Raw genomic sequence first — 26622 nt, 5'->3', positions numbered from 1 at the left:
TGTTTTAAAATAGAAACAGCCACTGGAGGATTTGTTGTTAAATTCTGGGAATAATGCACTTCTTTGCCTCTGATTCACTGTCTTAGCATGAATGCTGCATCGAACTTATCACCCGCCACAAGCACGTTCTGTGTAATGGTTTAACCCCATTTTGTATGGTTTCAACTAATTTTTTTGGCATCGCACATCTACTGCCTCCATCCACATATTCCATCCGAAACCCAGAGGGCAGGATCTGTGAGATGCATTTTTTTCATGGGAAGTATCCAACCCAGAGCCCAATTAAAACGATGACTAAAGGTCCTGGATCGACCAATCGTAGCCTTTGGCTTACTTCAGCTAAAAATAAGAAGACATGCATCACCTCCTTGGTAAGAGATTAAACATTGCATTGCCTTACTCAGCAGAGCTGTGTTAATCCATCACGGTTTCGCTAGTGTCCTCTACAGAGTAACAGACTCCCTTTGCTACACCCAGCCACACACACACAGTCACACGCACAATTTGCAGCCAGCACCACGGTCTGTCAAGTATGTGCTATGCATTTGTCATGATGCGCCATTCTTGGGATTCCGTAACAACAGGGCGCTTTGTCATTTTCAGCCTGCCTTGTTAACAGCGTTGTCTTTTGTGAGCTCTGCAGAAAAGGCCAAAAAAACTAGGCCTCAGCATAACAGAAGCCATGTGCTATTATTCACTCGCTGCAGCGTGTGGTGGTTTTCACTACAGCGTAAGGAACTGGTAAAAAAATTCTGTTATAAACCACAGCATGACAAAAGTTGTGCAAACAACACTGTCATATGATTGAACAGGAAGTGGCGGCTGGGCCTGGTGAGTGATGTGGCATATTTCCCCTCGAGCAGGCTTCACATTTATATTAACATGCTATTTTTTGCTTTGTTGGTTTTTTTTTAACCCTTGCACTGAGAAGTGTCACTCACAGACACAGAGTTTGAAGGCAAAAAATAGCTACAGCTGTTTTTTTTTCAATAGCTATGCAGTTGTTACCTCACCAAGCAAAAGGTGTGAAAGGGGTGATTTCGTCATTTTCTGGGCATGATAACACCCTTTACTAAAAAGTGTATTACCACCAAGCTGAGTGCTGCACAGTATGTATTTCACAACACAACAGTGGTAGAGCTCATAGACGCCTGCTTCTTCTTGACAACCTCTTTTAATCAGGAGCTCAAGTGGCAGGACGACAAAATAGCAGATTAAAAGCCGTCATCCCTAATTTTCTATCGTCTCTCTGACTGTGAAGCTGGCTTGAGCTGAACACTGAGTTCCCCTTAGTTCTACCTAAGGAATCTGGGAGTCAGAAGTGGAACCCAGGCCACTTTGTTCAGCAGCTCAGTGTTGGATGTTGTCTGCAGTCTGTTACTGTATTCCATGATAGCATTAATCTCCACTGACAGGTGTGTGAGCACAATCTTGCAAAGGCGTTGGAAGGGTAACTTAAAGGAACAGGTTTGCCAGGAAGATATAATTGCCAAGAAGATCATGCACAACTGAACAGATAAAAAAACTTTAAAAGATCTTGTCCTGTGCTGCCCACTTATGCATCTACCAAATGCACAGACTATTAACAAGTATTTGTTAATAAGGCTCCTTGTGCTGCAGGCTAGCTGGCATCTTTAGAGCAAGTTCAGTTTCCTCTGAGTGATGGAAACAACATGCCAGTTCTATCAATCCACACCCTGCGTACACAGAACTGCCAGGACCCCACTCAGTTCAGTTAAACTGTCACTGTCGGCTTGTGTTTCCCATGATTAGAGACACGTTGTACAGGTTCAGGAAGTTCTTTCATTTCCCCTCACACTTTCATTTCTATCTCTTTTTTTTGCCTAAAGCAGTGCCTTCAGAAAGTTGCTAAACTCTTTGTTATGTTTGGGAAAAATCCAACATGCTTTTTTTTAAAGAATAAGTTGCAACACCCACATTTTCATTCTGCTTTCTGCAGGGGAGAGCTTTTCAACGAAGTACAGTCACAAAAGTAAATTTGCCAGCCTTGGTTTTCTTTTATAAATATATCCAAAGGATTGTGCAGGATGTCCTCTGTCCAAACAGGAGTAGCACAGAGGGTGATAACTTATTCCAAAACAGGATGTTTTGAAAAACAGATAAAAACATTATTAATTATCTACACAAATTTAATGATGTATTAAAAAATAATTCAATTTCTTCTGTAGTCTCTCAAACCAAGAATGCTATCTATATGATCTGCTATTGTTGTTGCCTCATACTGTATTATATTCCTCTGTTATGCAATGTGAAGAAGCCAGCACAATGATTCTGGCTTGATGGTATCTGCACAAAGGTGTCAACAAAATATTTCCCAGGCAATCCCCAAACTGCTTTGACAACAGTGTTGATGTGCTTATCTACAGAAACGCCTGAGGGGTCACAGGGCATGTATCCTAAAAGGCACTGTGTGCTACAGAGACGAACTTGTTGGCTTTAGGCCTAGGTGTACTCCTGTCTCTTCCCAGGAAAATGATGTCACCTTGTAATTGGATTTAAAACCAAATCCACCCCTTAGGACTGACATTTACGTAGAAAATAAACGGTTACATGTAAGTAAATTACGTTAGGGAAGAAATGGGCTGCTTGTTAAGATTTTGATGCCAGCTTAACAACACTTTGCATTGTGTTCATTTTTTCTCCCCCAGCATGATGTATGGGAGTGTTCCCGTTAATATTATCAGCTATAGGATTTCTGTTTTAGCTGAAGCCTACTTTTAGCTTATATTGTTTTTTTTAAAATGGACTCATCATAATAAAGACGTTATTTTAAACATAAAAACTTCGATAAACACTGCATGGCCTACATACGATGTGTATATCCTACAGTATATAGATATGTGAACTTCTAGCATCCTGCAGCTGTGCTTGGTGCTGAGGGGAAGACCTACTCCTGCTTCCCAGTTAGGGGCTTACTGGGAAGACATACTGTATTAAAAACAAGCCATGGCTTGGCTTGCATTCTGCAGAACAGAGATGTAGGAGGTAACTGTTTAGAAAAATATCAACAGGCCAGGCAGTGGATATTGAACACTGTGATTCATTTCCTAGACGCGTGTGAACTAGGCTAAATTGTCGACCATTGTTTTTTGACTTTCCAATGTTTTTGTTCTTCAGCTCGCATGTATGATGTCATGAAACTTTTCCACATGTCCAGCAGTTGCATCAACACCCCACCCTGGAGAGCAGACTTAAGGTCTCCGGTGGTGATTCTTTCATAAACCCTCGTACTCCGACAAGTACGTGTGTGGTGTTCGTTTTGTCTTCCAGTGTCCAACATCATGAGTTCCCTTGCCATGCTGTTCTGAGACCTTTCATTGTGTCAGCACAGATTGGTTAACAATTTCTATTATGGAAGAGACAGGGATAAAAACTGGCATTGAAACACATTGAACCTCATTCACAAAAAGTTAGAAGTAGGTAAGAAACATGTCAACATCATCCAATAATGTGTTTAACTACTTATATAATGGTAAATCAGTTATAGAGGTTTGTGCTACGGAGGTCATTGGAGTATCTATAACAGAGCAACACACACCATATTTTAAGGTGTGCACCAACAGTTAGCAGAGCTCATATTGTGCTCCTGAAAACAAGGTCTTTTCCATGATGAGTGACATACTCTTGTGGTAAAAAGCAGTTTATTAGAAGGATCTCTGTTCATATCATCTGGATTCCAGAAGTGCTACATAAGCATATAATTTAAGGTACACCTTATGTTTAGCATGATTTAGTGATTACCATGTGCATATCATTTTCCTCATTAGTACTATCTTTCTTCACCATTTGCATATATTATCATGCATTTTGTAAGCTCAGCAGATGCTAATGAGCCCATCAACGTATTTTTCAAACTGAGTGTGTTAACGTGTCCTGTGCTTTAAGACGTGTCTTATCCTGGTTGATGAAAATAGTGTTTGAAGAAATGCACACTTTATCCTTGGATAAGACGTGCCTTATCACATAAGAGCCTTTTAGTGAATGAGGCCCAGTTTTTTGCTGGTCTGTGTGATTATGTGGGGGTGTGTTAGTTTGTGGTATTGTGCAATGTGTCTGGCCTTATTTAACAGGGCTGTGAACCAAGGAAATGAGAAATGAAAGTAATGAAAATAACTCAAAATCAACCTGCCCTTCTTACACAGATGTTTTTTGATGTCCCAGTCTTTTATGCAAAAATGAATGATGTAAATTGAGATCCAAAAGTCAACTTGATTTCAGAAGAAATCCCATTTCGTAGCTCATAAAAACAAAAAGAGAGATCGGGTTAGCAGTTTAAGGACCCCATTGTGCTACTTATCCTGAAGCACGTACCATTTATGTCGGCTCGACAGAATCAAACTTACTTTCACTGAACAGCAATGGCTCTTTCGAATCTACCCAGCATATAATTACTTCAAGGTGGTACACCTGTTAAATTGCGACTTTTAAAATAAGTCTGAGAACACGGAAGTGCCCAGTCTCATCCTTTCGCAGTAAATTCACCTCTGCTGCTGCCAGCAATTCACTGCAAGACAAACGGGTAGCTATGGTGAAGAGCGTTGTGCAAGCAGGGGACAGCGATGGTGAAACTGCCAGTGAAAGAAAAATATAAAACCTGCTAAGAAAGGAGTGAATAATTTACTTTGCTGAGATTTGTACTTGAGATCCTGCGTTGCCTCCAGCAACATAGTTCACTTACATACGTATTCCGAGCCGTGACCGAGCAGAATTGTGGCCATGGCAGCACATTCTCAGGATTCTCTCTCGGTGATGGAATTTCTTGTGTGCTATTATTCTTGATAACAGGGACGTTGCCTCATGTGCAGGCTCACAGATCAGGCTCTGCCCAGACAGCATACCGACAAGAGGCAGCAGAATTCCAGTTCTGTTCGTTCCACCCGAGTGAAGCTCAGTTCAAATACCTCCTGAAGTTTTATTCCAGGTGCGCTGTAAAGGGAGTCTATGGAGATCTCCAGTGTAGTGTAGTATTCTCTCAGGTAGGCTGTGCTGGGAACGTGGTAGTCTTACAAACTGCAGTTGACATCAAAATGAGGTGGTTGTTGTTTTTTTTTAATTCCACGTATCATACTTAGCTGCAAAGGCAATGTCTAGAGGCAAATTTATCTCGAGCATGAGATGTTTGCGTTCTAGTTTTAACACGAAAAATGGTTCAGTTGGCTTTAACCCTGACCTCATCTACATGTGATCCCATTAAGTTTCGTCTCTGCCACTGAGCTACACGGAGCCACTTTCAGTTTAAAAGTAGTTCCCATTAACACCTTAAACATCTTAAAGTAAAGTAGATGTTTCAGGTTTCACAATACCATTTTCAACTACCTTTCACGTACAGCAAAGGATGAACACATACTGACATTTAAAGATCATTTTTTTTAACCAAGTAATATTATTTTCAAGGTTCCATTTGGGTTTGTTCAATTTCCTTTCCTTTTTTTTTTGTGTGTGGTTTTCCAACACACGCAAAGAAGAAAAAGTGTTTTTTTTTTTCCGTGCGTTGTTTTTTTAAACTTTTGCAAGTGAGGCACTTGTATCGGGAGGATTCTTCCTACCGTGAATCACAGAGGTGCTTTGTGTTTGGTGCATAAAGAAGATGATTGACCGTCCATTTCTGGACACGTCTGCAGGGGAAGGTTAATGTGTTATGTCAGTGTTATGTTTAGCTTTGCACTTTATGGAAAACCTTTGGTCTGTACGCTGACATCACTGGCTTCTTTTATCCACCCTCCTTTGAGTCTGCCCAGCCGCACTGTTTGAAAAACATGTTTACTCCATGGGTTTTCATGACAATTAAGCAGATGGCTGAATTTTCCACTGCAGCTCTTTCCTACTGTATAATGTTAGCAAGCAGACCTCTCTTAATGGATTCAGCACACTTTACTTCCTCGGAGGCATCACCCCCAGGTTGTTCCTGGGCGTCTCGGATCCATTTATTGCTGCGGTTTGGGCTCGAACGTTCCCACATCCCATTGCATACTACTGGAAAATCTAAATTGTTGTGAAGAGGGGGGTTTGCTCACATGGGTGAACCATGCCAGCAAGCAGGCTCAGGCAGTACATTCTGTGCCCTCGCCCTTAATAGTGTTTGCCTGCCTGTCAAGACTGCACGTTGATACCAACAAACAAATGTGCGGCAACAGGACTGCCTGAACAGCATCTGGCTGAGTTCGTCTGTCATGTGTGTTGAATGGCAACACCTTAGTAATTGATGCTTTGGATTCTCTGAGCTCTTGGACAGTAAGCTAATTGACCACTAGCCATTCCACAAAAAAGAATCAGATACCAGCCTAATGCTAAGTATGTATTCTATTTGACAACTTTGGTTGTTACATTTGTCTTTAAAAAAAGCTATTTGACTACTTCATTTTAATATTTACTTATTATAAAATAACTTTCGAAGTTGCTTAAGAAGGTGTCTTTGTCTGTATTACTGACATTCAATATTTCTTCCATGTAATGACAAATAAACACCTTGTATATTCACTTTGCTGTTGCTGAAAAACTAAAACATTAGTTGATTGCTGCTGATAGGATTTTTTTTTCTACCATCTGGGTGCCAGCAGAGTTTGACAGCACCCAGGAAAAACAAAGATTTTCCATTCTTCTGAAAGGCAGCACCTCACTGTCAAAATTGTCCGCACAGTGCACATTCACCATGAAACACGCAGATAAATTGGACTTCAAAGTAAAATGTACAGTGATTAATCAAATCAGTCTTTGGTGTATCAGACATCCCGCAGTATAATGACACTTCTTGCTTTTATTTTTTCTATTCAAAGAAAGATAAAGAAAAGTTTTAATACTTGACCACTGTCAGCGTATCTGAAGGCTGTGAGCTTCATTATAGTCAGGCAAAGGATAACATATCAAGTGTACCCTTACTTTTGCACCTACAATCAAGCAAACAGGCCAAGCACACTGTGTTTTTGCAGTCTTTTTTAATATTTTGTTTAGCACTCGCATATAATTTCAGAGGTAACTTGTCCTTGAACACAGAAGCGGTAACAAAATGAGTAATAGAATGTAAAAAACAGTTATCAATTAGTAGAGTTTCATGGAAATCGGATTTAATTTTTTACCCCTGGATTCATCGGCTTCGGAAGTGTCCTTTTCTAGAATCACCATTCCCATTGCCACACCTTCCTTGTTCCCAAAACCAACTACGAAAGAAGCCAAAATTGACCCACACCTTTCCCTGCAAAACTCTGTGGGTTTTTTTTAATCAAAACTTCATCGATCACCATGCCTCTTCCGTGAGCCGGTTCAAACCGCCCAGAGGAGTTCTGTCTCTGATAACGCTTTTGTTTAATCTGCTTTGGCTCTGCAGTAGTTTTCCTGCCCAGCCCTCCTCAGTGATGATGAAATGGTAGAATACTATTCAAAGGTTAGACAGGCTTTCATCTTGCACCTCAAGAGCGTGTCAGAGCATCTCCCATTGCTTAGCACCACCCCAGCGTTTGTGTGCCAAGATTCTCAAGCAGACACTGATGTCATCTCCCTGCAAGGCCCCACCAAAGCACACTTCCTGCCATGGCAGACACTGTACTTTCCGACTGCTCACCAGAGATAGGCCTGCGTTCAACATGGAAACTGTACGAGACCCATTGAACGTCAGCAGATATCAACAGGAGATTTTTTTGGTGTGTTTTGAAGGATAAAGACTGTGCATTTGCTGGTGATTAGTTCATGTTTACAGAGTAACCATAAAAGAGAAGAGGATGATTGCACGTAGAATCACAAGAGCGACTCAGTTCATAGTGTCTCTTCCACTGTCCTTCCTATTTGTGTTTCCTTCTCTGTCACGCAAATGTGGAGTTTGGAGAGAATCTGTTGATTCTGTTGATTGGTAAACTGTTCAAACTTCTGAACTCCACACTGACGAGAGATCATGGCTGCCTGGAGTGGTAATGTTTATACAGTGGACTTACGGCGATGAGCCCTAAGCCCATTACACACACGGTAGGGACAAACAGCGCGCTGGGTTCTCACCACTCCATCAACTCCGCAAGGGCTGCAGTTTGTCACCTGTGGCCGGGTGTCCTTGCCTGTTGGAATGTACAGTCAACAGAACTGGCAGGAACAACCAAGCTATTTACAACAAGGTCACGGCCCAATTACCCGCAGCTTATCTGCGGCCGGTCAGGGCAAAGCCTGCCTGAGCACCTCAGTCGATTAAATACCGTCACATGGCACAGCTGTTCCCTGCACTTCCATAGAAAGAGGGGGAGGAGTGGGAGGGACCGGCCTTTGACACCCTTTCCCGGCACTTAGTAAAACAAAGTCCAGTTCTGTGACTGATAGCCTGGGCTAATCTGAACCCACTCCCCAGCCAACGCCTGCGACAGCTCCTCACATGACACCATTAAACATGTTACTTCACTCTTCATTGCCCCTCCTGTCTGTGTAATTTGTAACCTTCATAATGATAAGCAATGTGGAACTTCAGCAACTGGAGCCACTTAAGCCCTCAGCCAGCCTGATGCCAAAGTTCCATGGCGCGGCTCAAAATAGACGCAGGACACATGGACTTTATTATTGCAGAAGCTGTCGGGTAGTAGGGCTTTCAAGCATGGAAGCCTGTAGTGATTGTAGGATTTTTTCCTATCTTTGAAGTGTGAACTGTGGTCCCATGCTGAGTTGCCAAGCAATTTCAAACCATACAAGTGTACTGGGACAGATAGGCTATTTTATTTCTGACAAAAATTGTGGTGGGGCAACAATCAAGATGGCCTGACCTGTGTTTCTGAAAACAATTTGGAACTTTTCACCCTGCGAACCATTATACTTGCTGAATTTGAACCTCACGGATTTCTTGGACAGCCATCTGCTGCTTCAATACCCACACCATCAATTAGTTTCAGAACACGGCCCGGAAACTGTTAGGCCATAACTTCAGACTTGACCGGTGCACTCTTAGTGCCAAAAGGATGAAAACATTTCAAAATCTCCCAGTCATTTAATTTTGTTCCACGACAATTAGACCAATCAACTTCAAATTAGTTAATTATTATTCAAAAGACCAACCAATTAACACATGAGGTCCTATTATACCTCAAGCATGGATTGAATTGAAACTTGGAGTGTAGTTTTTCCCATTAACACCAATGGTGTTTCTGTTCTCCTATATCAACTACTTGGCTAAAACCTAAATAACCAAACAACATGGGAACAATACAACTAAAATTTAGTGAAATGTGACTTGAACCACAAACTACTCTTGTTCAAAAACTGTTCTGCCAGTTAACTGCAGACTTAACTAACATCCATTTTATAGCCATCTAACTTTGCTTAACAGTAGTAGTTTTGGAGACATGAGACATTTCAGAGAAACCTAAAAGTCGTCTAAAGGTTATTTTTGTAGCAGTATCAGATTAGTGAAGACAAATATCTTGTCTATTCTTTCTTTCCTACTAACAGCCACTCCTTAACCTTATTGGCACATTGCTTCACTATAGTATTTTATGATAATGGAAATTACTTGGAAGTCACCAAAACAGCTTGCAATTACAGTCCTTGTTGATGTTTTCATTTCCTGCTGTTTGTGTTTTGTTTTTGATTTACTTCAAAGCCGGTGTCTGGATGTTCAAAAATGCATTTGGCAGGGTGTTATCAGAAAGCATCTGAACTCTATCAGACAGCTTTATTTTCCTAGGAGGATGACCTGATTTCTATTTCTCACTTTGTATGAAAGCATCACAAGAGACCAAGATGAATTTTGAATGAAACAGCATTGTAAAAAGAGGAGCTGAACAACATGTCTGTTTTAATCTTGAGATGTTTCATGGATGAAAAAGGAAGCTGAAACTAGGAATTACAGTTGATTTTTAGGTTCCTTTGTCTTATAGTTTTCTGAGTTATATTTAGTCTTCCCTCCTGTTTTCCGTGCTCTTCTGAGCAATTGAACACACAAGGCACGCTGGGAGATCTACTTTTCTCTTTTTACAACCAGCTAACTCCAATGCTCTTAAGTGGATCTTAGTTCCCCCAGATCCTCTTAGAGTTCCAGTTCAGGGCCAGATATGTTTTTCTCCCTGAAATGCATTTTTAGATAACAAAAACCCAGGGTGCATTGGAGCAGGGGTTAATATTTTGAGCAAAACTCATTTGCTGTATGTGGGACGACAGATTAAAATCAGGATAAGACCTGAAGCTTTAAAGAGACCAGGAAAAGCTTGCAGGATAATTTACTGTATGTTTGTTGTGAATTTGCAGGTTAATCTCTAGGATAGAGGAGTTCTGGGTGGAACACCAGATAGCAGGGTTAAAGTCATGGAGATAGAACAAATCACAATTATTGAATGGTACAATTTCAGTGTACTCTTGTTACCTTCATCAAAATGTGGATGCTGTCCCTAATTCCAGTGAGTTTGTGCATGAAGTTATTGTTTCTGTAGCACCATATGTAAAATGAAACAAAGGAAACACCAGTGTGCATTCCGCACTGTAGGTAAATCAGAGACACCTGCAGTGAGCTGGTTTCTCTCACTGTAAAACGTGATTTACCCACTGCACCACGCTACACCCAACCCCAGCAACTAAGGTGTGGTACGTAATTAGGAATGTATCATATCATACCATTGCGTTTTCTTCCTTACGTTTTCTCGCAGTCATGCATACAAACAAACGTATTCTCTTCTTGTGAAGAGCTGGTGTATTCTGCCAGCCATGAGATAAAAGACAAGAGCAGCCTCTTCTATTCTCACCACCTTTTGTCACAAAACAATGTTTTCTTCGCCTTACTCCAGCTGCTGTTTTTGAAAGATTTTAGAAAGTAGGACACATGAAAAATAAGCAAAGGTGATATATAACTTATATACAGACATATCTTTAGGATCTGTATTACAACTGGAGTGCTGGATATTTCAGCAGTAACATTAAAAAAAAAATCCTTAAAATTAGTACACGCTGTATTGAGCTCTCAGTACATGAGCTTACAGTTGCTTAATATTAATGATATGCACATTGAAAGTTTACTCACAAAATTTAATTTTTGTTTAAAAAAATGGAAATTTGTCTTACACAAATTTCTTTCATCAACATAATAGGTATACTGAATCGTTGATGGATGAAACTATTGTATTACTATTATTAGCAGTATCATTAAAGCAGTATTATTTAAATATTCTATTAATTATATTAGCCAGCATCCTGCCACTCACAACTGGCAATCCACTGAACCTAATGCTAAGGGAAAAACTAAGGCTGCTGCTGGGAGCGGTGTTAGTGGGGCCAGTATGGGGGCGCTCACCCTGCAGCCTATGTGGATCCGAATGCCCCAGTACAGTGACATGGACACTATACTGTAAAAATGCACTGTCCTTTGGATGAGACATAAAACCAAGATCCTGACTCTCTGTTGTCATTAAAAATCCCAGGGTGTTTCTCAAAAAGAGTATGTGTATTACCCCGCTGTCCTGGCCAAATTTCCCCCTGGCCTTTACCAATCATGGCCTCCTAATAATATCCATCTCTGAACTGGCTTCATCACTCTGTTCTCCTCCCCACTGAAAGCTGGTGTGTGGGGAGTGTACTGGTGCACTATAGCTGCCGTCGCATCATCCAGGTGGGGATGCACACTGGTGGTGGTGGAGGTGATCCCCATTACCTGTAAAGCGCTTTGAGTGGAGTGTCCAGAAAACTGCTATATAAGTGTAAGGAATTATTATTATTGAATCCCTTGTTTATATCATCATCTCAATTACATCATTTCAAATGTAAAAACCCTCTTAAAGCTGTATATATTGTATACTTTATGTGTGTAGGTATTAATGGAGAGGTCTTACAGTATGTCCTATTGAATTTAGTCTGTTCTTAGGCATTTCATTTGAAATGGGTTGTACATTGCATAGAAAACTGAACCTTTTGATCTAGGCAATAAAGAGTGGATGAAATAAAAAAAGAAAACTACTATTTGAGTGCTAGGGCATTTTGTCTCAAATGCGAGAAGCAGAAGATGCTTTCTGCTAGCTTAGTAAATACAAACCTCTTATCTACCCCAGCAGGAAGGCTGCACTCACAAGATTTAATGTCACCGATGTAGGCAGAGATATAAACAAGCCTGCAAACTGAATTGACACAGCTTTGCACAGGCACCCAGGGAAAACCACGTGCTCCCACTGGCTTATAGCTCTACAATCAGCTATTGGTTACCGAATGCCAGATTCATGGTAAATGTAATCACTGTGAAAACTGGTTTAAGGCGAAATCTTAAAAAGGGAAATCTAGAGAGACACAGGCTTGTTTGTCACTTTCACTGTCTGCATTGCCAACATCTCAAAGATAACTAAGTAGCTTTGATGCCTTTTTACAGCACAGAGGGTATTTTGAAGACTTCAACAATGACCAGCCTCCAGATAAATAGATATATAACCCCCAGTTAACACAGCATTTACTACAGTACGAGCAGCAGAAGAATCCAGTGGTTTCGTTGGAGAAGGCCTAGAACTGTATCCCACTATTTTTGCATTCCCTCACTCCCAGGGAGAATGGCTCACGAAGCTCGATCAGTCACTCTCCAATCGCTGGATAAGTCCTATTGCAGTGACTTGTTATCTGATCAACAACCAGATAAACTATTCAGGTTCCTTCAGCACTTCGTTTCAAATGCAGGCTCTACTCATAGCTGATACATTTTAACCACTTGCTATAGGACAGAAACAAACCAACGGGCAATTTTAAGGCTCACATATGCAAAAATAACCATATTTTGAAAATCATAGCAGAAAATACATTTCTCAAATCATGAAATTGCCAAATAGTACTAAAACACTAAGCCTATCAGAGAACTTGCAACAATTTAATCAGGACTGACCTGGAGATACTACAGCCAGTAACAGTGCCCAAGGCTGTTTCTCTTTGAGTTAGAAGGGGAACACCTGGGAACTTATGGGAATGGCAAATTGTTTTAAGGGGAAAGTCACTGGATCCTCAAAGCATTTTTCTTCTCTGCAACACAGGTTTCTTCCATTGTTTACATTTCATTAGAATGATTTCCTATTCCCCAAGAGCATCGCAGAATGAACATCAAAGTCTCTATTCACTGAAATGAGGTTCACTTCAGCAGCAGTCAGGCCTCGGGTGCAGCCTGTGTTCTGGCTCCTGTTCCTCTTTCCAGTTAGATAACGTGACCATGAACAGGTGAATTTCAAGCAGTAAACGGGTTAACATCTTTGTGGTTGTGTTATATGATGGGGTTATACTCCTGAAAACCAGGTCACTCATTTGTGACTCTTGTGAGAAGCAAATATTAATGCCTCTCTTTTTCGTATTTTTATTTTTACTTTCTGTTTGAATGTCACAAAAATATGCTTGTACCACCGGCAATGTCATAAAAGCCCAACATATGTATAAATGTTGTAGTTTCTGAGAGCAATTCCCTGCAGCTCAGTCAGGCTGTCACCCAGACCGCTAGGATAGAAGGATATTAAAGAGCTATAATAAAAAAAACACTGCAATTTTATTACTTCGTTTTAGTGTGTTGATATAAACATCACTGTCTTTTTTCAGCAGTAGCCTCATCAAGTTCAGTTGACCATTTTATATCTATAGTTTATTTTACTCCTACTTGCACATAATAATCTGCATTTGTCTACATTAAATGTCATCTGCCAGGTGTTTGCTCAGTCTTAGATTTTGAATTTTATCTCAATCTTTTTTGGAGCTCTTACAATATTTGATGATACACCTAGTTTGCTATTTGAGAACTTGCCTGATTTACTGGCTCTACCAGAATCTAGATAATTGAATTACAACAATGTTACTAAAATGAACAATGTTCCTAATACAGATCCTTGTGGTACTCCACTAAGTGCATTCACCCCTTATCTGTACTCTCTTCTTCAATAACCAGATTTTAATCTCGAGACATGCATTACGTGAAATAGAAGGGTTTGATTTATAAGTGAAAGAGCAACATTATTTCTAAAATGTCAGAAACTAAGTGAGCTGAAACTGACTTCAGCCAGCGTGTTGTACTGAGAAGTATAAGATGCACATTTCTGCCTAGAATCTGGATTCCTAACATGCACACCCAGGGGACAGGTTAAGAGAAGGTAATCCCACAGTGACAAGACTGCCACCTGATCTTTCAACACTGCAAATCCTACACTATATCAGCTGTATGCGAGTTTGTTTCAAGAGCTTAAATAATAATAAACTATTTTATATAGCACTTTGAAAAGCGGCTTCTCAAAGCACTTTACAGAAAATACAAATGAAATGCTGTACAATTTTGTGAATATTATTTCAGACAGGTCAGATGATCTTCAGAGATGGTATGATTAGCACACTATCACAATAGGATTTTGACACCTTGAGGTGCTTTTCAGTTCAGTGGAACATAGCTCTCCCAAAGGTGCCCCTTTCTTTCGTGACCAATGACTGTGAGCATCTGTTTATATTAAACTGTTCTTGAAGCAGCAAATGCTAAGATATCAAAAGATTAAAATTTGCTTTCCTGCCAAATCCGAGAGTGCACAGCCTTTCAGAAGCACTGAACAAATCTAAATGATAAGCACTTAGACACAAATGGTGTGCTGTGGTTGACAATACAGTCCATCAATTTGTTTGCTTAGCTGCAGTGCCAAGTGAAGAGAACAGGGGCTGTTTCACTAATGCCCTGCAGAGGACAAGAGAAAACTTTGCTCAAAACAGCTTTAAAAAAGACAGCCACCAGGATGCTGAATGTTACACAAATATTATGTTATTTAATTTGCTTAATTTAATTTACATACTTTTTAAGCTTTTAGAAAATGTATTTAAATTAATATTTTTTTCACCAAAAAATTTTGTACACAAGCTTTTGGTTTGTCCCAAATGTCCACAACTTTAGCAACACAAGTCCTGTGAGGTTTGGGGAAGTAATCTGATTTCACTGTCTTGTCAATGAAAACAAGTAGGTCTGCACATTAAGAAAAAGAAGGTGTCTTAGCTTGCAATATGATGAATTGTTGTCCAAATCCTTGCTGAATTTGCTTAATTAGCAAACATCAAGATACTGTTATATTAAATATTTTAATGTCTTCTTGGTCTCAGAAAACAACCCAAATGATGCATGTCAATATGGGCCAATACAATTTCATTTCAACATCCTGACTGACTGTGAGGTCTGGAAGGTTTTTTAGGGGTGACATTTCTCTCCTATGCTTCTATGCAAGTGGGGATTTGCGATTTGTCCCAGATTGATCCCAGCGGTTCCCAGGGGAGAGCACATCATTTCCATGTTTCCACAACAATCCAGGAGAACTGGCAACTGTAATGTCAATATATATTCAATCTTTCACAGCTTGTGTGTTTTAATGTCTAACTTTCCTCAGCTCCCTCCCAATTCACACTCCTCTCCATGAGTTCATTCATGACTACCTATCAAATGGGAAGTAGGAATAAGATACACATTTTGCAGAAAAATAACCAATTCCTCTTCTTTATGAGTCACAACACACCGTGTTCAGTCCATAAAGCTCAAATGCCACTTTCATTTGTAAAATTAAGTTTCTACTCTCTCCGATGCATTTTGAATGCCATGTACAGCAGAACAGCTTGGTAAGAAAAGAGAAAATAAATAATAAAACATTGCAGCTATAATAACAGTGGGAATTTCTTCCAAATAAGGTCAAATATTGCTTTCTACTTACTGCAATTTCAGTGAGTCATATGTTTAGACAATCTGTCTCTCTGGACTGAGAAACTCGCTTCTCCAACTGAAGGCAACATCAACAAACACACACCCCTTATACTGCTGTGTGTACCAGCGAGCTGGCAAACATGAGGTAGCATTACTTATCAGGATTTCTGTTTGGAGAAGCGAACTTGAAAAGAAAATGAAAATGAGGAAAGTAAAGAAGGCTATTAGTTTACAAGGGCAATGTTACAGTCTCCTTTTACAGTTAACGAAAAAATGACACTTTTAAGCCTGAAAGCGATGCCTCTGTTAATGATCCTAACAAAAATGATCCCCTTTTGTCAAAACACCTATTTCAATATAACCAAGCCAGCGCACAGCAGTCATTGGCAGATTGTACGCAGGTGCATTTCTCTCACAAGTACACGTCTGTCTCTGAAAAAAAAGACAGAGCGGGAGGCAGTTTTATCTTCCTTATGCAGAAAAGAAAAGGTCACGAAAGCTAGCTCCAAACATGAACTCAGGGAGATGTTTGAGCACAAACAGCTTGGGTTGCCATAGAGCTCCCTGTTCTCTGCAGAGACGCCTGTCTATTTTAGGTAGGTCCCACTTCTCATTCCACTGCTTTCACTGTGTGTTCCTGGTCAGCCTTGAGGTAGTATCACTCTGAGCACTCGAGTTTCAGCTTCAGGCTTTATTCCTGGAAAAGCACTGGGCACCAGTGTCTCGGACTCCTGTGCCCCTGACAAGTCTCCTGCCAGAAGAGAGCTCCTTCACTCTCTGTGTGCATTTGAGCTCGTTTGAAAATGCCTATTACATTAAACATTCTCGGATAAACTCGGATTTCAAAACAAGTCAAGATTTTTTTGGCCCTGGATGGCAAATTTATTTTTCAAGAGCCAGAAGAAAAAAAAAACTATTTTAATGAAATGACTGATAAAATGCCCATCTTCCATTTTGTATTTTTAATTAAAGTGACTTTTGCTCTTTTTGTTGAGGTGGTTTGTTTTTACCAAAGGCAAGTTGTTTTACCAAGTTACCAAGTTGTTGGTATCATGTATAAATCAAGAAGTCATCAATCAAGTGGCAGAGAATTTTTCCAAGCAACTTTAAAAGGCTGCTGTCCAATGCTTCAGTTACATTACATTTTGAATACAAGGCCACAGAAAAGGTAGAGGCAAAGGAGAGGACTCCAGTTGGCCCATTTATATTTCCTTGTAACAATAAACATCTTGATCTCAGACCCTTCTCATACCTCTCTTTGAAAGAATCCTGGTAAATCATGTTAAAAAGTTAAAAAAAAAGACCACAAAGCTAATAATTATCTAATCAGTCAAGTCATTGTCTTTATAAGGCATTTCCTTGCTTTAAAGACATAAGTGAATTCTTTCAAAGCAGAAGAACTGTGTTAGCCAACTATTTTATGATACAAAATATTTTAGTTATCCATCTCTGATGTCAGTATCTGTGAGGAATCATCATGTGACTGAAACTTTCTGTACTATATGAGCAGAAACATGTCAATACATTACGTAAGACATTCTCTTCATTCCTTACTCAGTGACCAATGGCAAAACAATTGAACAGGTTTGAAAAAAGTGAGTATGAAGAGTTGAAAAGAGATTCCAACTTCTGTGGTCTTTTGTAAGATAAACACTGTAAGTGAAAAAGGAAATGCTGCAATTTCTCATTTACTCTGTACGCAAAGGTGCTGGGATACATGTTTTTAGTTTGAGGTGTTTGAGAGTTCTGTCATCTTCTCTGACCAGAGATATGTTTCATTTCAACAGTGTGGAAAACTAGTGGAAGCTACTGAACATGCAATTCGAAACTACACCCCATTACCCTCAGCACAGCCTCAGGCTAAACTGCACGAAAAATGAGACTGGGACTGGGGTAAAGATATTGCACGATCTTGTGGTACACATGCTGTGCCCTTTTCAAGCTGGCCTTACACTGCATGTTATTCAGTGGGGAGGCTCTAATATCTTGGCTAGTGAGTAGATCTACCATGTACACTTAGATGTTTATGAAGAGTGCACCAGTCAACAGCCATCAAGAAATTCATGTCTGATTCCACCAGCACTCCCTTTCATAAATGCAGATTAGAAAGGCTGTTTTCATACCATGGCCATTGTTTTTACAAAGAGATGGGCTGTTTATTGTCACTGACTTTAATTAAAGCTACGTGGGAGAGCAAACTAAAAAAAGGCATCTATTTCTGGGCATATTAGGACGGCATTAATCAGGCAAGTGATTAATTCATCAAAATCATTTTCTCTCCTTTAGGAAATCGGAGCGTTGAAAGGCCAATGTATTATTTAAAAAAAACATTGAAGACAGACGGAAATGAGAAAAGGTGTACCACAGAGAAACTAGTGGACAGTCAATATCAGAAGCCTTGAAAGGATTTTCTGTTCATCAAAGCAATACCTTTAAGCCAGGCCATGTGTCTGTGATCAAACATCAGGGCAAACCAAATGTTACAGTACAGGTTTAATTTACAGCTCATTCCTTAGTACTTAAAACTTGTAAAATGAGTGATACCAAAACTTTTTCAGAAGGTAAAGCCTGCATAACAGTCCTCACATTCTCACTGTTTAAACAGAGAAAGAGAGCACTTGAACAGCTCATGAAATAAACTGTAGAACAATTAAATCAAAAAGGTTTAGTGTTTGTACTTGTACCCACCTGGACGCCACACCCAAACATCTCCAACACATCTTTTCAGTGAAACCCTAAGAACTCTGCTGCCATCACAGACCACACACCTTGGTTTAGGGTCTGGCTTGCTTATAGAGCCACCCTTTTCTATTATGTGCACGTGGATCTTGTTATTAACTTGTTAAGCATACACCTGTGCTTACTGTAGACTGTAGACTGGAGAGAGAATACCACACTTTGATTAAGCAACCTTTGTGCTTTTTCTCTGAACTCTGCCCAGCTGTAATTATTGGACAGCACTTCTGCTACACAGTAACTACACTTTTCCTGTAGATTTCATATGAAGTCAACACTAATTAAAACTGTGCTCCAAGCCAGATGCTGATCGATTGATTCATCTTCAGCCTTAAGTCGTAACCCTGGGGGTGTGGCACAAGCTGATCTTTACTTCCTGTAAGTAATTGTACTAATTCATATTTATTCTGACAACAGCAAAGCTGTGACAAAAAAAAAGGATTCGCAAAGGTTTCCGCTTTTTTCAGAATGAAAACAGAATTACGTTTTTACAAGAAAACGATTTAGCTTCAGCGACAGTTTGTTCAGAATCAGGCACAGGTGTCAGCCCTTTCCCCTCTCCTGCTGCAACATCAAGTTGTTTTTCAGCTCCTCGCCGAGACTCACTGAACACCCCTGTGACACAGAGCTAGCACGTGGTTTAACCCGTCGGCTGACTTCTTCTCTCACACATGCTGACCCGTCGTTTCTTTCAGTCCCATTTAGAAGACACAGAATATTTCCAGGAACACTCGCATGGTGACTTCTCAGGTTTCATTCCAGCTTCTGCAGCTCCCCTGCTATTTTAAATGGGGAACTGCGTGAGAATGTGTCTCTCTCTGCGTTCTGTAGAGTAAACTCTACATTCTGGCAGAGAGAAAGTTTGAAGGCAGTTAGGGAAGCTGTGAACAGCTGAGTTGGGAAGAGCATGCCTTAGATCTCTGAAGTTGAAACACACTGCCAAATAACTCCCCGAGCCATCTTTGCTTAGTCAACTGGCTGGCTGTGTTGCATTCCACTGCCCTTGCCTATCTTCTGTATCAGAAGCACAGGAAGGTGTCTTTCACTTTCTATGACTGCAAATGTCACCCCTCTGCACTATCCTTTCCCCTGATCCTTTTTCATCAAAACGATAACATAGTTCAGCAAAATCAGAGAGCATCCCATGATGAATCCAAGCTGCACTGATACATAAATAAACTGACTTTTTATTATTATTATTATTATTACTACTACTAACTACGATTGTCTTTTTTGCTGAAAATTCAGCCTGATGCCAGTGACCTGGCCAGGGGTTAAAACTGTCAGCTTGAAAGATGAGACTCCTCTGAACATCAAAGGGATGGGAATAGTGTTTCAGAGCCTGAAAGCCATTTTCTAACCTTCTGATATTAGGGAAGGGGGCAAATAAAAAGGCTTTATCCTTAGTCCAGTGTCAGCTTACGCAGAACCTTATACAGGGGTGGAGAGCTCTCCCCCAGGGCTCCCTCTGAAATCAGCTGATAACCAGTTCTTTACACATATCTCGGGTGCTCCTGCTTTAAAGTGTCCCACGCATGATGTGTTTGAACATCGCACCCCTGCGTTTCCGGAGTCCGTATCGATTTAAAAGACAGAATCTTGTAACTCACCTTCTTCCTTAACTGGCTGATAAATCAGCAGACAGTGACACAATCCAGGCTTCAGCCTGGGATAAAAGAGTTCAACCTGTACTCAGGCAAGCACCATTGATTGATGTTCTCAGGAGTTCTTCCCAACCACGTTCAAAATAGCTCATTTCAGACTGTTCTGTGTTTAATAAGGTGAGAGGAGAGACACCAGCTGCCCGTGTCCTGTTCTTTCCTATAGTTCTATGCTAGGACATAGTCACATACTCCATGTTCCCAAACCAGAGAGAGGGCCTGTTTAACGACTCATTACAATTCCCTAAATTAATTCCTGTTTCAGTTACACAAATCTTCAACTTTTTTTCTTCTGCAGTGGAAGTTCTATTTTGCTTTCTTTTTTTTTGGGGGGGGGGGATCATTGAGGTCTCTTTTACACTCACATCCAAATTCCTCATTTTGAGAGCAAAGAGAAGAAAGACAAATGCCAAAAGCCCTTTGCTCTTATGTGACAACATCACATCGCGAACTTCACAATATACTAAGGATTCATGGATATGTTGAGGCAAAAAGGAAAGCAAACTTTTTTTTCTGCTTAGAAATAACCCCTGACTCCTGGTTTTCAGCCGGAGCTGATGAAAGGCTGAGAGCAGATAAAATGCCACTATGCTGCAGAGATTATAGGAGGCAGGTTATCTAACTCCGTGTCCCTTATCTAACTCTGCTGAGGGAGCTTCAGGTGTTTGCTTTCTAGTGTAACAGAGAAGATTATTGTCATGAGTTGTTTTCATTCTGGTTGGTGAGAACTGACAGGGAGGCACTCTTGCAGAGTGGGAGAGTTTCCTCCACAGCTGAGAAATGCGAACAAGCGCCCCCATGCTTATTTTCATTTTAAATATCCGAGAATGTTATTCTTCGGTCACAGGGAGTTCAACCAAAATAATGTCATCATCGCAGCTTCGGTCAGTAGCAACAAAGTCTTTTTTGTCTGTGGAGAAAACAAAAGTTTTTTTTTTCAGAAAAAGGCACGCACTCTAATCACTGAAAAGAGGAAGAAGGCTTATAAAAAGCTCTTTGTTTCTCCATAAACAATCTTGCATTGTTGTGACTGCATAGAATAAGGATGGCCTTATAGTTAGAAATCGAAAATACCCCTTAAGTGTGAAGATACCACTTGGAGTAGCATGGGTTTGACCTTTCTGAGCACTTTTTTCAAAATCTGGGGCAACAAAACAGGCTTTAATTTCTCATTCAAACCACCTCATTGTGTGCCGGAACAATACACAGGGAAGCCTGCTATCCTGAAAAGGTGAAATGAGAAGATATTCTGTGAGATTATTTCACCCCCATTGACATTACAGAGTTACACGTTATCATTTTTTGCCATTCTAAGCAATCGCACTGGATGATACTGTTTCTTGGGGAAAATTCTGAAATCTAGTTCAGCCTATCCAGCTGTTGAAAACTGTGCCATCCTAGTAATTGAATCCAGCTCTCTCCTTGGAGCCGATTTTGCCATGTGTGCTGTTCTACATGTGGTCTGACTGGCGTTAAGTGGTATGCAATATTAAATTAAACTCACTCTGCATAGACATTACTAATTATCCCACCCTCTTGGTTCAGCTCATTCAATTTGCTTACACGGCTCTTATTTGCACTCATAATTGAATGTTAAATGTAACCAGATCATCCAGGTCTGAATGTTAACAAAATTCTGAACATAAGGTTAGACTCTTCCTATTAGATTGTTCTCAAACTGCTTTCGGGAAAACAACCGACAATGTAACTGAGACAATAAATACCCAGGTTTGTTTCAGCTGAAGCTGTAAAAAAAGCACTTAGTACATAATGGCGGAAAAAAAGAAAATTGGAATGATATGAACTTTAACAGAATTGATTAATGGGACAATCCACATAAAAATTTAAGTTAGTATAATGTCAGAATTTTAAATAAAAACACAAACATGTATAGAGGCATATGTTATTCCCAGATGATGAAATAGGCTGAAGTTTGTAAGGAAACTAGATTGTGTTCACCTTTTGTGGCAAATGCAGCTCTAATGGCTTTGGCAAAAAAAAAAACAATGTGGCTGGTTTCACAATGAAACAGTTCCTGTGCTGCAGGAACAAGGACAAGGGGTTAACAACATTCTGTGGCAGTAGGGAATGACCTAGTCACTGTGTGATTCTGCAAATTATAACCAGGATAGATGAGTTGAGTGGATGACTCAGATCCTCTTATCAAAAGATTGAAAGAGCTTTACTGCTAGGAAACAGTTACATGTCATTGTCTCTATTTCTTAGACAGCTGAGATGCAGTTATCCATTGCAATGGGCTAGAGGCCGTGCTGAAGCACACTCATATGGTGCTGTCAAAGATAACAACCATCTATCCTCACACTTATTGCTTATTCCTGGGTAGAGTCAAGGCAATGTGTATTTGGGAGGAGCATCACATGAACATGAAGGAAACATGCAAAACTACAGAAGGAGAGCCAGTACCCAACCTAACCCATGCGCCAATCCCAAACATCCTTAAAATATGGCATTATGTTATGTACTGTAAGATATTTTGTTAACTTGAAGCCCCGAATATATTTCTAGTAATATTAATAAGAATAAAAAGCACACTACCAAAGATGTATTAGGATGAAGTGCACCAGTTACAAAAAGATTTGCTAAAAATACAACCGTCCAAGTGACACACAGCACCCATCCTAATGTGTACCTCTTAAACGCATGTTCTTTATGAATAAGCATAACCCTAGTTTCACAGCCCAAGCTACTGAAAAGCTATCCGATAAAAGACACAGAGGAATCAGGCTGAAATGAAACCAGTGATCACAAAGGTGAAACTGCCTTTAAAAAAAATAATAAAAAAAACCATGCCCACCCATTTGGGTTCATTTGCAGTCTTAAAATAACTGGGCACATCAGCACTTTTATAGGCGGCTTGGAACAGGTTTAGACATGAGAACAGCTGTTACAACACTCAAAGAAAAGAACAGACATACTTTTGGAAAAGCCTTCTTGTACATTATAGTTGGTACCTTTAATTTTCCATTTCCTTTGAAAAGAGTAATGGAACTGACAGGATAATGATAAATTAGTGTATAATTATATGCTTTAATTCCATAGGCAAACAAACACTTATACTGGTAGAACTCACATGGATTTATATAAAAAAATAATTTAACCAAATAAGTCAGTTGAGAACAAACTCTCAGTTTCAATGAAGAGGCTTCACTCGACTGTAGCAGAGAAGGCAAAAAAAAGTGACGCCCTCACTTCAAGCCAAATATTATTCATTTTTAATTTTCATAATTCGCACACGAAGCCTTTGTCCATGACCGGTTTGAACCAGGGTTCTAAAGGAGATTGTCAGACTGGTGGAGAACAAGAGAACGGAGAAGTATTGACCCTTTCTTCCCGCTCTGCCCAAGCACTGCCAAAAACGGAAACCTGCCACACCTCCGTATCGTACAGGTTTTCAACTCCCGCAATGAATGAAAACCTACAGCAGAGCCATGCACTGAAAACAGGACTGTTTAATGGAATCTACCAATCAGTCGATATGGTACGATTCCAACTTGTTCTAGAAGAGAAATCTCCCAGAGCTTACTGGGAAAGCACGCAATGTGGTACAAGGCATTATAATTGGCAGCACAGAGAGTGGCACAAGGTAGCAAACAGTGCTGTCCTCTCTGCCAGCCACCCACATGGCTTGTAATGTTACCATGATGACAAAGGGATGGGCAAACAGAACACTTAATTACAAAGAGACACATGAGATGAGCAGACAATGGCATGAGGTGCAAAATTCCAGTTCACCATCCTTCATATATTGAAAATAAACTGGACAGTGCCAAGTTCTACATGTAGCTTCCAATAAAGAAACCAGCTAATTAAAGGCTTATGTTACATCCTGGCTTACAGGACAGCATTGTCTTTGCTCTCTGCATAGGGTAAATTAGGTCCCAAATCAGGTATAAAACAATCTCTTCTTTTCTTTGCACTTTTCATTTCCTACGTTACAAATTTTATGAGGTTCTGAAGCTTATGGAGAGGTTGTTGTTCTGCTTCCACTTGAGCAGCAGAGGTGAAAGAGCGTGCCGGATACAGTGGAACACCAGTTACCCAGTGGGCAAAAAACATTTGTTCTTTGTGTGGTGCCATGGGGGTAGTTGACACTGCATTTGGCATGGTCAGGCTCTCATTCTCCCCTGTCACATCCCTTTATAAGCTCTTTTCTTTATCTTACACACACATTCCCCTCAACGAGGGATCACCCTGACCCCCTCATCAGGGTAATAGGATACATGACTCCACATTCCATTAGTTCTGGGCCCTTTACTTTCAGAGTCTCAAGTTCATCCTGTTCTCCACACTGCTAGGAACCTCCTGCTCCTACTCCATTAGGCCACCGTTCAATACACAATCAGTGCCTCGGACTCCCAGGTCCACCTCCAGCTCCGACGTCCTCTTCCCCAACACCACCAAGTTGGGCTGCACAAACACACACTACCTACATCACCGAGTCTCTTCTGCACTACACACCGTGCCGAGACCCAACACACTGTCCCTCTCTAACACACAATCACAACCTCTCTGGCATCTTACTCTCACGCCCGTAGGTTGAGAACTTACAGCTGCCAGCGCACATCACACTCTCACACCCTAGCAGGATGCTGTCCCTTTAAATCTTTCGATGATCTCATAAGCTCCGTTTCTTCTATCAGTCTTCTGGCAGACTGACTTTTTCCACTTTTCCTCGCAGGCTATTCCTCTCACTATCCCCTCCGGAATTGTCGTTCTTCTCCACCCCCTCACGGGGTTACCACAGCGGCTAATCAAGTCTTTGCTCACTCATACTGTACATGGCGGCACGCCCTTCTAACATCGCCCCGACTGGTAGCGTCTAACACCCGCTGCTGTCATGCTTCAGCCCGGCTCCACGTTTGTTCTCTCACCACTGCAGCCACAGCGATGCCGAGATCCTACTGCGTCTTTCCCCCTTTTAAACCACTTCTACACCTGCCGTTCATTCACTTATTCACGTCAGGTGTGGTTTCCACGCGTATCCCTTAATCCGGGGCTCTGCCCCCCACACCAGACGCTCCCTGCATTGTACCACGTTTGTTAGAGACTGATTGCCAAACCAGTCATGATCTCCCAACTAAGGTATTTTTCGAGAGACAAAATTAAATGTTTTATTTTGACATATTCTAGGGTGAATGCAACTTTAATTAGTGTTTCTCTGACTGGCTAAAACATTTTATGAGAAAAAAACAGAAAACCAGGAACCCAGATGGAATAGTTCTTTTAAGGTGCAGAGCAGTGCTTGATTTGTTCTGAGGAAGCATTGAAAACATGCTGAAGTGAAGGAATATGCTCCAGTTCAGTTCCTTGCTTTACAAAGCTCTCAAGGGAGGTAATTTTCAAATTCTTGATACAATAACTTTGATACTTGACAGGATAACAAGCCATAGACAACAAACAGCAATAGTTACTTTAGAAATCTACTGTCATGTTTGCTTCAGATAGGGGTTATTAAGACAATGCTATATAACAAAAAGTCTAAAACTTTCCTTTTTGTGCAGCGTGTTTAGATGCAATACAACGAATGCTGTTCTTTAAAAGCAAGTCTGACATTTTTTCTTTAAATGCGCTTGCTTTGTTGTCATCGGCAAACAAGAAATGAATGCTGCATTCATTAGCCATGGACCTTTTCATCCATTTTTGAACAATATTGAAAAAACAATTAGGGATTCCCTGCTTAATGTAAGTAATGCAAAAAAAAACTGTGTGAAACACATTAATTTACATCTGTCTCAGGGCAGACAGAAAGTGGAGGACTAATAATTGGTCATGTGAAATTGTGGCAGTGTGGAAACTGGAAATATTAACAACCCTTCTCAAAGATCTTAATCTGATTCAAGACCATTTAAAACAGGAAATACTTCTTTACAGACAGCTACAAAGGCCACGTTTTTCGTTGCTCAAGCCAATATCATCACTTCTTTCAAGATATGGCTGGATGAGGTTCTCAGATCACGTAGCTGCAGAGACGCAGGTGAGCTAGGTGGGCAGACTCACTTCCTATCACCTCCAAGAATTTTAAGGTTAGGGTATTCTTTGTCGACTTGCTGTTGGACCGTAATCTCCTTCTCTCACAGCTACCGCCATCAACACCATCAAATGCCTCGCAGTCTTTCACACAGCGGGAGTGAATCCTCTCTCGTCTCACAGAGTGTGTCACTGAAACCTCGGCAAAGGAATGCACCAGAAACGAGGTTTAAGCGACAAGAGTGAGAAAAGAGTGTCTCTTTTCCACCTGCTGCTTTGTCCTCAAAGGTTACCCTCAGGGGAAGAGAACTGCCAGGGATGTTACGATTCTGTTTAGTCAATAAATTCTCTTCTTTATTTTTAGAGCCATGTGGAAATTTTATTCCGAGTCCATGATCTTTTCGCACTGACATAATAAACAAATGTGTATGCGCGTCTTCGGGGGGGTAGAGGGGATTAGATATTACATGAAGCTCTCTGTGTTACCTAGGTAACCATGACATTGACGGGTTTTTCAAATACGGCATCTTGCCAGTAGTTTGCTCTCTCTCTCTCCCTCTCTCTATCTCACTTGTTTGCTCTCTTTCTCTCGCTGTCAGC

General features: G+C 40.6%; 1 long non-coding RNA gene across 1 annotated transcript in view; it reads right to left on the bottom strand.

Annotated features, from left to right (window-relative positions):
- The window catches only part of LOC148646119 (uncharacterized), a 100045-nt gene that overhangs the window by 54346 nt on the left and 19077 nt on the right, over positions 1 to 26622 (bottom strand). The gene's annotated exons all lie outside the window — the stretch shown is intronic.

This window comes from Lepisosteus platostomus, chromosome 17 (genome assembly GCF_059453375.1).
Source record: "Lepisosteus platostomus isolate fLepPlt1 chromosome 17, fLepPlt1.hap1, whole genome shotgun sequence".
Taxonomy (NCBI): Eukaryota; Metazoa; Chordata; class Actinopteri; order Semionotiformes; family Lepisosteidae; genus Lepisosteus; species Lepisosteus platostomus.
The sequence above is the reverse complement of the archived record's forward strand: the minus strand, read 5'-3'. Positions and strand labels throughout refer to the sequence as shown.